At 36.0% G+C, this 13,753-nt stretch overlaps 1 protein-coding gene across 39 annotated transcripts in view; it reads left to right on the plus strand.

The window, feature by feature from the left end:
• The window catches only part of Lar (tyrosine-protein phosphatase Lar), a 1,659,242-nt gene that overhangs the window by 812,613 nt on the left and 832,876 nt on the right, over positions 1 to 13,753 (plus strand). For 2 of the 39 annotated variants that reach the window (XM_067764607.1, XM_067764608.1), the window contains exon 1: positions 7,968 to 8,049. The exons of the other annotated variants lie outside the window; for them this stretch is intronic. The gene's annotated coding sequence lies outside the window, so the exon portion shown is untranslated. Of the gene's footprint in view, positions 1 to 7,967; positions 8,050 to 13,753 lie in introns of those variants that run through there. 39 annotated transcript variants of the gene reach the window in all.

Genomic DNA, 13,753 nt, shown 5'->3' on the forward strand with positions numbered 1-13,753 from the left:
AGTTGTGGCTGATTTTTAGAAATCATGTATAAGCATCTACATTTTTATATTATTAAATTTATTATACTCAGCTGAGCAGAGCTCACAGACTCAGACAGAAAAAAAAATTTTTTTAAAAGTCAAATTTTAACAAAAAATTTAATATCCTTACAGTATATAAGTAAATTATGTCAACATTCAACTCCAGTGATGATATGGTGCAACAAAATACAAAAAAAAAAAGAAAATTTCAAAATGGACGTGGCTCCGCCCTTTTTCATTTAATTCGTCTAGAATACTTTTAATGCCATAAGTTTTACCAATCTTTGTGAAATTTGGTAGGGGCATAGATTTTATGACGCTTACTGTTTTCTGTGAAAATGGGCGAAATCGGTTGAAGCCACGCCCAGTTTTTATACACAGTCGTCCGTCTGTCCTTCCGCTCGGCCATTAATACGATAACTTGAGCAAAAATCGATATATCTTTACTAAACTTAGTTCACGTACTTATCTGAACTCACTTTATCTTGGTATAAAAAATGACCGAAATCCGACTATGACCACGCCCACTTTTTCGATATCGAAAATTACAAAAAATGAAAAAAATGCCATAATTCTGTACCAAATATGAAAAAAGAGATGAAACATGGTAATTGGATTGGTTTATTGACGCAAAATATAACTTTAGAAAAAACTTTGTAAAATGGGTGTGACACATACCATATTAAGTAGAAGAAAATGAAAAAGTTCTGCAGAGCGAAATCAAACGCCCTTGGAATCTTGGCAGGAATACTGTTCGTGGTATTACATATATAAATAAATTAGCGGTACCCGATATATGATGTTCTGGGTCACCCTGGTCCACATTTTGGTCGATATCTCGAAAATGCCTTCACATATACAACTAAGGGCCACTCTCTTTTAAAACCCTCATTAATACCTTTAATTTGATACCCATATCGTACGAACACATTCTATAGTCACCCCTGGTCCACCCTTATGGCGATATCTCCTTTATAGCGATATCTCGAAAAGGCGTCCACCTATAGCACTAAGGCCCACTCCCTTTTAAAATACTCATTAACACCTTTCTTTTGATACCCATATCGTACAAACACATTCTAGAGTCACCCCTGGTCCACCTTTATGGCGATATCTCAAAAAGGCGTCCACCTATAGCACTAAGGCCCACTCCTCTTTTAAAATACTCATTAACACCTTTCATTTGATATCCATATCGTACAAACACAATCTAGAGTCGCCCCAGGCCCACCTTTATGGCGATATCCTGAAATGGCGTCCACCTATAAAACTATGGCCCACTCCCTTTTAAAACCCCCATTAATACCTTTAATTTGATACCCATATCGTACAAACACATTCTAGTGTAACCTCTGGTCCACCTTTATGGCGATATCTCGAAAAGGCGTCCACCTATAGAACTAAGGCCCACTCCCTTTTAAAATACTCATTAACACCTTTCATTTGATATCCATATCGTACAAACACATTCTTGAGTCGCCCCTGGTCCACCTTTATGGCGATGTCTGAAAAAGGCGTCCACCTATAGAACTAAGGCCCACTACGTTTTATATAATCATTAAAACCTTTCATTTGATACCCATGTCGTACAAACACATACTAGAGTCACCCCTGGTCCACCTTTATGGCGATATCTCCTTTATAGCGATATCTCGAAAAGGCGTCCACCTATAGCACTAAGGTCCAATCCCTTTTAAAATACTCATTAACACCTTTCATTTGATACCCATATCGTACAAACACATTCTAGAGTCGCCCCTGGTCCACCCTTATGGCGATGTCTGAAAAAGGCGTCCACCTATAGAACTAAGGCCCACTACGTTTTAAATAATCATTAAAACCTTTCATTTGATACACATGTTGTACAAACACATACTGGAGTCACCCCTGGTCCACCTTTATGGCGATATCTCCTTTATAGCGATATCTCGAAAAGGCATCCACCTATAGCACTAAGGCCCACTCCCTTTTAAAATACTCATTAACACCTTTCATTTGATACCCATATCGTACAAACACATTCTAGAGTCACCCCTGGTCCACCTTTATGGCGATATCTCAAAAAGGCGTCCACCTATAGAACTAAGGCCCACTACGTTTTAAATAATCATTAAAACCTTTCATTTGATACACATGTTGTACAAACACATACTGGAGTACCCCTGGTCCACCTTTATGGCGATATCTCCTTTATAGCGATATCTCGAAAAGGCATCCACCTATAGCACTAAGGCCCACTCCCTTTTAAAATACTCATTAACACCTTTCATTTGATACCCATATCGTACAAACACATTCTAGAGTCGCCCCTGGTCCACCCTTATGGCGATGTCTGAAAAAGGCGTCCACCTATAGAACTAAGGCCCACTACGTTTTAAATAATCATTAAAACCTTTCATTTGATACACATGTTGTACAAACACATACTGGAGTCACCCCTGGTCCACCTTTATGGCGATATCTCCTTTATAGCGATATCTCGAAAAGGCATCCACCTATAGCACTAAGGCCCACTCCTCTTTTAAAATACTCATTAACACCTTTCATTTGATATCCATATCGTACAAACACATTCTAGAGTCGCCCCTGGTCCACCTTTATGGCGATATACTGAAATGGCGTCCACCTATAAAACTATGGCCCACTCCCTTTTAAAATACTCTTTAATACCTTCCATTTGAAACCCATGTCATACAAACACATTCCAGGGTTACCCTAGGTTAATTTTTCTAAATGGTGATTTTCCCTTATTTTGTCTCCAAAGCTCTCAGCTGAGTATGTAATGTTCGGTTACACCCGAAGTTAGCCTTCCTTACTTGTTTTCTTTTATCTTAAATCACATTATTGCTTTGGCAATACGCCTTATAAACAAAAGCTTAACGCAATTTATGAGCCAACATGAGTGGTTTAAACGTAAATAATGCGCTAGAAAAGGGGGAAAGAAATAGAGAAGACATATACTGACTCGTTGTACTACATATTCTCATATCTATAAAGTCATACATGCATGTGACATACTTCCAAATACCCATCAAATGTCCCCCATCTTCCTTTCATGGCACTCAGCCTCCTCAACTGGATTGTACTTAAATAATATGATTATTAGCTTTTATATTTCGCCATCATATACTCGTATCAAAAATTGATTTTGTTTTCAAATAAAAAATGTTGAAAAAAATAACGGTTATTGCTTTCCAAGCACTTATTTAATAACTCATATTATTTGCGCAGCAATTTCTTCTTCACAGTGCACGCGCCCATCAGTCATACACTTTTTTAACCCCATTCACTTTTACTTGGATCCATTTTTTCTTTGCTTGGATGACGAATTACTATTTTATATGACCATTCTTATTATTATTTTGTTATGACCTTTAAAGTAGATACATTTTTAAGAGTGGAGTAACACAAGTTCGAGATATATCAATGAAAAAAATAAGTACGAAAAAATTATTGCACACTTTTAGGGTATTCGTTTTTTATTTCTGAAGTCTATCTAATTTTCCCTTTAGAGTGAAGACTCGTTGATAATGTGAACCGGCGTTTCATCCTCCAGCTCACTAAAGCGGCAGATCTGTGTGTCGGATAGATTTAACTTTCTTAGGTGATATCGTATTCTACCCATCGGGTTGCCAGCACAATATATGTATATTGCTTCTCCAACCCAATTGCCAATGTCACCACCCGTGGCGAACGTGAGCCGAGGCTCTGGCGACCCCGAACACCTGATGAATCTAGGGGGTGGGAGGGCGGTATGGCCTAGAAGGCTCCATGTGGTCATACCAAATCCTTCCCGAGATGGTCAGGCTAGTACCTTTATGGTGCTTGTTACCGGAACGTACCGGATCTGCATCCAGCAAAGGACCATCAACATCGATAACACTCCCCAAGGCCTTCGGGGAGTGTCCTTATCGCTACAATAACAACAACAACATATCGTATTCTCTACACTATTCCGTATAGTACCCAGTTAAAGTTCATAGGTCCTCCCTGGTTAGACAAATAAGTGTGGCTGATACTCTCTTAAAGTTGACTAGAGTTTAGCCCAGCCACTTCGGCCGCTTAAGCTGAGATGAGCAGCAACATTTTATATTTTCGAACAAAGTGGCATGGTATAACTCTAGTCAACTTTATCTGGATTTTAAATTAGCATTGAAAAGCCGGGCAATAATGTTGTACTAATACTCTTTTTGCAATAAATTAAATGAAATGAAAAATTTATGTTTCGAAATTTGCCGCCAAAACTTATTCCTATAACAAAAAAAATATATATTTGCATACTTTTAGGTTTGGCATTTGTAGTTAGTTCAAGGTCCACTAGCAGCACGGCAAATTATTTTTTTTTGACTCAGAGTTTATTTAAGATGTGTGAGGTTGACCCCTCATGTCAGGTTAACTCTGAGTTAAAAAATTAATTTGCTGTTCTGCAATTGGGACTAAGTACGTTAAAAACATCCATGCTTACGTTGGGTTGAACTGGTCGGCCTGTGAAAGTCTTATATGTTCTGAATGTGTTCATAGTGTAACCAGAAGTTCGCTTAGATATCAAACTAAAAAACCTTATTAAAGACCACGGCCTAACTAAGTTACAAAGTAACTCCGTTGTATTTATGTTTGTATGTATGCTACTTTCTTTTATTCGGAATAATAAAAATGCTTCATTTACGGACCCGTACCTGTCTTTGCAGGTGGTTTACCTGTAATTGCTTGGTTAAAAAAAAACGCGTTTATTTTAATAACAATTTTACTTAACTTTTCAAAAATCTTTATTTCTTGTGTAAGACTTTTTTGGGAGTCCTTTGAAAATATTTGTATGCAACTTTCAACTTAAAATGTGTCAAAGAGTTATAGTTCGCAAAAAAATATTTAACACTTCAGTCATCTTTTAAAATCTGTTAACTATACCTAACTCGAAAACCCTTACATAAATAAATGTAAGGCGCGATAACCTCCGAAGAGGTCTAAGGCCGATCTTCTCTTCCAATCTGCGTCGCGCTCCTCGTGATTTTCCCTACAAATTGGCCGGACGGGACCTACATGTTTTATGCCGACTCCGAACGGCATCTGCAAGGCAGATGAGTTTTCACTGGGAGTTTTTCATGGCAGAAATACACCCGGAGCGCTTGCCAAACACTGATTGAAAAACCTTATTTCTAGAATTTTGATGTTGCTTTGCCCGGGGTGTGAACCCAGGGCATACGGTGTGGTAGGCGAAGCACGCTACCATCACACCACGGTGGCCGCCTTACATACACTCTCTATATTTCTCAAAATCTCTTCAAAATTCACCTACTCGTCGAACTTTTTTCAATCCCTACCTTGTTATATTACCCTCCTATTCTTTTGTTTCATAATATTGATATTTTTATGGGTGATTTCAAAAGTCATTTGGTCGTTTGCGAGCGCAAATCATCTGAGGCCATTATAACTTCGTTATATGATGTTTGTGCTTGCTCCTGGGCATTGCACAAATAAAATGTCAATATAATGTCAACTTTTTACACGCCTTTTTAAACACACACATATACTTATATGTATGTACATATATGTATACTAATATGTGGTGTGCACAGCTACTACGACACAAATTCACTTTCATAATCCATTAGCGTTGTATTTTTACCCGCATTTCTCCCTGCTCTTGCCTTTTTTCGTTTTTCGTTTGCGTTGATTACCTTTATACTTGCGCTTTAATCCGTTTATACTCACAAAAGCTATAGAAAATTAAATTTTTTGTTATGCGTTAAATTGAATTGCGAATTTGTGAATAAAAAAGCGTATTGAACTCATATCTCTTTGATGCATTGATAGCTATATAAATGAGTTTTGTTTGCGTTTTTAGTTCATGAATACTGAATTTCCAATGATTATCTAAGTATTATTGAATAAATTTGCCGTTTGGCTAACCAATTGTTTTGTTTACTTATAAATTACTAGCAGACCCCGCAGACGTTATTCTGCCCTAAATTTGGTCTATCTGTATACATTTTAATAAGCTTTTTCCGTCTGACCCTGCCCTTCCCCCTCTTCACTTTTTCATAATCCTTTTATTCACTCCCGCCTCCGTCTTTTTCGCTTAATCTATCTCTGTCTTCGTTTCACTCTATTTCTTTCTCAGTCTCCTTCTCCTTCCCTCTTTTCTCTTCTCTCAAGTTCTCATTCTTATTCATCCCTTATTGCCAGTCCCAGAGACTGATATGTATTTGGTTCCAGTCCCATTCTGAGTGCCAGTCCCACTCCGAGTCTCAGTCCCATTCCAAATCCTAATCCCAATCCGTCTCTGGTCTACTTCCCGGAAAAAAGGATCTTAAATACTAATATAGGCAAATTTGTATACTAAATTTCAGGCAAATCGAATAAGACGTATGTAAATAGGTACATATGTAGGTATTAATAATTCATGCCTTTATTTCGGCTTCGCATGCCTATTTATCAGTTTGCCAGGTTGATGCGACTAAATCGAGCAACATATTTCTTTTGATATTTATATTACGCACACATTCTAGGGGTATCCGGGTCCATGTTTTGGCCTTTATCTCCCAGGGATATGAAAATTACCCTCTACTAAACTACTCATCAACAGCTTTCATTTGTTATCCATATTGTACAAACACATTCTAGGGTACCCGGGTCCATGTTTTGGCCTATATCTTGAGACCCTAGTCTCTAATAGGTATGAAAAGTACTCTGTACTAAAGCACTCATCAACAGCTTTCATTTGATATCCATATTCTATCAACATTGTCTAGGCGTACACGGGCCCACGTTTTGGCCTATATCTGCCAGGGGTATGAAGATTACCCTCTACTAAAGCACTCATCAACAGCTTTCATTTGTTATCCATATTCTATAAACACATTCTAGGGGTATCCTGGTCCACGTTTTCACCTATATCTCGAGATTGGTTGATTCCCATATTGTACAAACACATTCCAGGATTACCCAGCCAGAACGGGATAAAAAGTATCCTATGTCCGTGTTTTGGTTCTAAGCTACCTATACACCGATTTTCAGCCAAATCCTCCATCCGAGAGTGACTTTGGTTCGCCATATCCTCGCCTGCTGAGTAAACAGGATTTTTCACGCATAGGTGAGATTTGCAATTGGGTCGGACACAACCTCTTGAATTCCAAACCAAATCGCTTATGGCGTTTCGCCCTTCCCGTCTTTAGGTTTTCAAAGAAGAATTATTGGTGCATTTTTCTCAGCAATTAAAAACCCCCTTAAGTCACATCGGCCAATTGTTTCATAAAGTTCCAGGATGTGTACGAAAATCTCCACCTCCACAGCTTTAAACGAAGTTGGTTTCTCGCTCCTTTTGCAAATATTAAATCCCTCTTTTACCCTAGAAGGAAGACTAATCCTTTACGCGTCTAGTTCTATATATCGTGTTTTAGCTGCGATCCTGCATAATATAACAAGTAGCGGCCGCGCTTCATCGCATTGCATATATGCCTACAGTATCCGCTACACATTATTTTAATTATCACTCAGAATCTCAGGGTACGTCCGTTTAGTCCGTCTTCAGCCACTAAATTAAGCCTGCCATCGACGGCCGTCAACAGCTTTTAATTGGTTCAAATTTATATGGACCAACATACAACACCCTGTACTATTTTTTTTTTAACTTTCCCTTGTTGATTTTTTCCTACTTAAAGATTCGTTACGCACGTTACCACTTTTCACACCCATAACTTCTCTCTCTCTCATTACGAAGATACAAGTTTAGCTTACATATGGACATCTGCTCTTTTGCACACTGTCACTAGCCTAAAGGTATGCAAGATGTAATGTATATACACACCTACAAATCACACGAACAAGTTCGGGAAATCCTGCGGTTGTTTGTTGGCGCACCTGCTCAGAATATGCGAGTAGTATTTTGTTATATGCAGTTAAGGTAGAAAAATAGCCCACAGCGTTTATCATGAAAAAAGTAACTAAGTTAACTATTTGCGCCTAAAAGGCGGCAAAGAAAAAGAGCACAGCGTGTTCCATGCATCTACCAATTCGATTTTGAGCTATCAGGTATGTATTTACAATCAAAATTTTCTCCTATTCAACAAATACATTTGTATGTATTACGCGTTGCATGTTTTGCTAAATGCTAATACAGTTTGGTAAATAGCCTAAAAGTATGCTACACTAAAACAAAATTTTGCAAAACGCAAAATATGCCATTTCTTCAAGCATTTACTACGAAAATGTAATAATTTGTATGCCAAAGTGTGAAACAATGTGTGAAAGTGTTATTGTAACGCCGCAAAGCTTTAATGGCAAATATCCAAGGAAAACAACTGAAAATAACATTTTCGTATGGCTTTAGGGTATCGATGCTCAGTGTACGTGTTGACTGGTAAATGTTTTTGGTGCGTGTCAAAAATCTCAACCAATTTTGAAGGTAAACAATAAAATGTTTATTTTCCGTTGGCAGCCACAGAAACACAAATGATGTGGAGGTATGTGTGTGTAAGTGTGCACGTGTTAGTGTGTTTACATATATATTACGTGCAAAAATCTTTGCATATGCTTAAGGTAATTGCCCATTGTGGCTCACACAGTTTTGTGTAGAATACGCTTGTTTTATTTTGGCATTATGTTTGAAATGCTTCAACAGCCAAGACGTTATGTATAATTCTACAGAGTAAGGTATAAAGAGCATGTTGTAAATTTTTTCTCAAAATTAGATAGACAGTCAAACATTTTCAAAACAAAGTTCAGAGCGCCTAAATATGCATATGCTACCGGAATCGGTTCACTAAGAGGGGGTAAAATACTTGTAGCATAGTATACTCTTAGGTGCTAAACTGCTGCGCTTTACATTTGAAAACTTTTTACCTTTGCCGTTATAATCTTTGTCAGGCTTACGCCCATTATGATTGACAATATCTGCCAATACACTACCTCACACTTATCGCATTGGAAATGCTAAATCTTTGCGTCAGTGGTTTATGCATCCCCTCAGATTTTTGTTGTGGACGTGCCTTGTTTCCCTGATAGATTCTCATAAGCTAACGTCGAGGTTTCAGCAATGTTGTCGAGACATAAAAGCGTATTTAGTGTCTTCATTGTGTGATTTTAAATAAACATGTTTAGGCTTCATAATGAGATAACACATTGGTGCCTTGGGTTCTATGTTCTAACGGGTTCCACATCCAGCAATTTTCACTCTTTCAGTTGACAATTTGTAGTTTTTTAAATTTACTAACTATTTACATTTTTCAGCAATTTATAATTTTGATTTTTAATGTCGCCTTCGGCCGACGTGTTGACAGAAAAAACTAGAGTTTCTTCTCCTACGCGTTTTTATCCTTTTTTACACCTTCATCAAGGAGTGTGATGTAGATAAAATTTCAAACGAAAACAAACATTGACAGCGAAGTATAGTAGCTAAGATTTGTATATCAATGGGTGTTCTCCAGCGCTATCGCGTTTCATATCTATCTAAGAGCACCAGTCTTAATTTTTGCTTGTGAATTCTGAGGTGAAACAGTAAAAAATCTACGAGATCTTCTGCTAGGTCTGCTAATGTACCCAGTTAGTTTTCTCATTTGGTTATCATAAGGTAGATCAAATGCACTCTTATGCTATTACTAATTCCCTGGCACGATTGTTTTCCATAAGCATTTCCCTTTAATAGGATAGTGCGACGGCCTATATAGAAACTACCCCTTTAAAGAAGCTTTCGGAAAGACTAAGTCATTCAATTCGCGTTAGTCCTCAATTCCGTGCAAGTGGGCCCACTGAATATAACCTCCAGAGGGAGCTTGTTTTGAGCTTTGAATCGCGACCAGCGATGAGCAAGAGTTTTGTGTTTTTAGTGGGAGCTCGGTTACTATAATCGTTATCTGCTTGTGTTAAAACTGTCAGCAGAAATGAGGCTTTTTACTTCTTTGGGCACTAGCATATTACAGACATAATAGTATGATCCGTTTCAGAAAAGTAGAGATTGTGCATACCTTTGTTAATACTGTTTGTTCTTTTACTATTATTTTACTTATTTAATAATTTTTATTTTTTCATTTCTTCTCAGCATTTTTATAATGTTATATAAGTTGATTCTAAGACTGTCGCTACTGATCCTATACAATTCTACTACGATTGCAATTGTGCTTTATGCAAACATTATTAACTTTTGTAATCGTATTTTGTCATTCTTTTGCTCATATTCCTCAATACTTTAACAACGATTGCTACTACAATTTCTAAAATCATTTTACTGTAAATTTTACGATCGCGGGTTCGAATCGAGCTCAAGGCCTAACAATAATTTTTTATCATTATTATTGTTATGATAAATTTTTTCTTAATTGAAAATTTTTTTAAATTAGAATAGAAGAAAGAAAAAAATTTAGACAACTGCCAAAGCTCGTTGTATAGATCCATTTCGGGAACTGCTAAATTCCTTCATCGGCAACGTTTATGCGCCGCTGCTATAACCATTCATCTATACAACGAGCTTTGGCAGTTGTCTAAATTTTTTTCTTTCTTCTATTCTAATTTAAAAAAAAATTTCAATTAAGAAAAAATTTATTATAACAATAATAATGATAAAAAATTATTGTTAGGCCTTGAGCACGGTTCGAACCCGCTATCTTACAAATCAGTAAGCCGATATAACAACAAAAATTTTAAATTTTACTTTATTTCTACTGCTTGATCTACTCGGTTGCTAGTAATTTTAATACTTATTAGTACGATTTCACTGTTATTTAACTACTATTTCAGTACAATTTTTACTAGTATTTCTTATTGTTATTTAAATGCTATTCACTTTAACTTTTACTATTTTATTACTTTTCCTGGCATCCTTATTTTTTGGTACTATTTTTACTCCTGTTTATACTACAGTTTTTCCTACTACTTTTACTAAGGTAAGCAATTTTGAAATGCAACTTCAGCTACTGTTTTCACTAGTATTTCGTATCGTTTCTAAAATTATTTTACTGCCATTTAACTACTATTTTAGCACAATTTTTTTTTTTTAAATATTACTTTCACTACTTTTCCTATTACTTGCAATGTCTACTACTGATTTTTTTCACGACTGTTTTTACTGCTATTTTTATTACTGTTTTCCTTCTACTATTGCTACTGTTTTTTTTTACTTTTTCTAGCATTTTTAAAATATAACTTCTGTTACTATTTTTACTAGTATTTCTTATTATTTCTAAAATTATATTTCTGCGATTTGACTACTAATTTAGCACAGTTTTTGCTACTATTTTTACTATTACTTTCACAACTGTGCTTATTACTTTTTTTAGCGCCTTTGTAAAGCAAAGTCTACTACTGTTTTATCAACTATTTTGACTGCTGTTTTACTTCTGTTTTTTTGTTTTTGTTTTTTATTTATTTAACTTTTGTTTATTTTTTTATACTTTTGAAAGCATTTTCAAAATGCTACTTCTGAACCTTTTTTTTCTAGTATTTCCTATTATTTCTAAAATAATTTTACTGTGATTTAATTATTATTTTAGCACAGTTTTTGCTACTACTTTTACTTTTTTTATTTTACACCTGTTCTATTTGCTTTTTCTGTCGTCTTATAATGCAATAGTAAAATTTTTTCAGTACTATTTTGACTCATACTTGTTAATGTTTCTACAATTATTTCACTGCCATTTGACCACTATTTTTGCTTATATGTTTACTACTATTTTTGCTACCTTTTTTCTTTTTTGCTACTATTTTCACTACTACTTTTTATTACTTTCTGTAGTGGTTTTGAAATATAAATTCTGCTACAATATTTCTCACTCATATTTTTACTAGGCATTCTTCTACTTTGAATACAATTTTATGTAGTAGTATTTTTAAAACTACTTCTTTTTAATCATCGATGTAATTAGTTTGATCAAAATCCTTTAATATACATTTATTATTTTTAACATGCATCACAGTTCTTAAACGACCATACAGTGAAATTTACCGTTGAGTCAAGTATAACTTTAATTACAAAGATGCAAGAAAATGTATAGAAAGGACGAAGTTGTGTGGGTTCGTTGAAAAAAACTATCCAACAGAGCGAAATCAAAACAGATTAAATCAGCACAGACGGAAATATATATAGATGTGATACCTAGTACCGTTAAACTGCTGAAAGATAGTGGCGAAAAAATAAAATAAAATACAAGGATAATAAATGTAGTTACACATGGTTGCACATACACATGCCTACGCATATGCGGATGTGAGAGTATGCGTACTACATGTAAAACCACTTGTTTTCTCCATTAATTTCCACTTTGCGAAAAGTAGAGGACGTAAGGTAACCAATGTATGTATGCCTTTGTATGTTGCGTTGATAGCGATTGGATTGAGCGAAATATAGCAGGGTCGGCAATAAAAGGGCAATAGCTTAAAAACAAGAGCGTATCTGTATGCAGTGTATACCTTTAAGTGAGTTCAGGTGTAATGCTGACAAATGAGTGCTTTTACATGCAACCACGATACAGTACTTAAATATCGCTTTTATTGTGTAATTTTCTGTATAAACTGACTGCAGTGACATTTTAACTCACATGTGTATAACACCACTTACTTACTCCGCATCATGCTCACTTTTTTACCTTATAAGCCAGTACTCATACTACCTTCTTTTATTAGGTATCTGCTTTATTACCACTTAAAATGTATTTTTAGTTGAGCGGGTACAGTTTTTGGTAGAGGTGATGTATTAAATGCACCATACATATTTATATGTGACCCGGCCTATGAAAAGGTGGCTTATGACCCAAAAGATAAATTGCGAGAAACAGCTGTTAAAGATAAACAATGCATTTCTTCAGTTTCTTAGTTTTCTTTTTGTTTTTTTAGTCATAAGCCACCTTTTCATAGACCGGGTCACATATATATAAAAAGGCCTGGCTGGTTATCACTGGCTTCAACGCTGTGGGGTATCTTACTTTACAAAGCATTCAATAAATGTATAAAACGGACATATTCCAACTTATATAAACATATGCATGCAAACAGGCGGCCACCGTGGTGTGATGGTAGCGTGCTCCGCCTATCACACGGTATGCCCTGGGTTCAACTCCCGGGCAAAGCAACATCAAAATTTTAGAAATAAGGTTTTTCAATTAGAAGAAAATTTTTCTAAGCGGGGTCGCCCCTCGGCAGTGTTTGGCAAGCGCTCCGGGTGTATTTCTGCCATGAAAAGCTCTCAGTGAAAACTCATCTGCCTTGCAGATGCCGTTCGGAGTCGGCATAAAACATGTAGGTCCCGTCCGGTCAATTTGTAGGGAAAATCAAGAGGAGCACGACGCAAATTGGAAGAGAAGCTCGGCCTTAGATCTCTTCGGAGGTTATCGCGCCTTAAATTTATTTTTTTTTTTTATGCAAACATGCATATACATATCATAATATATATGTACTCAATAAGCATTCGCATAGATATAAGTACATAGAAAGGATGGTAATTTTCGGTGAGTATTAGTATAATTGTTCGCTCTTATTTTAGATAAAAGATAATCAATTCAAGCAGCCAAAAGCGTAGACAAAAGCAAAACACATGTAATGTTTTATAGGTTTGCAGTTAATATCCTAGATAAGTGTATGCTTTTTTGTGTGTGCGTGTGTGTTTTCAAGTCCTTTGAGCGAAGCTACAATGTCATTGGGTTTGTGTGCGTAGGCAAACATGCCACAGATGTGAAAGAATTTATAAATTTAATGTTAGTTAAGGAAACCCGTCCTCTACAGGTAACATTTATAGCCTCCAGTTTTTCTA

The sequence above is a fragment of the Eurosta solidaginis genome, chromosome 2, assembly GCF_040869045.1.
Source record: "Eurosta solidaginis isolate ZX-2024a chromosome 2, ASM4086904v1, whole genome shotgun sequence".
In the NCBI taxonomy this organism is placed as follows: Eukaryota; Metazoa; Arthropoda; class Insecta; order Diptera; family Tephritidae; genus Eurosta; species Eurosta solidaginis.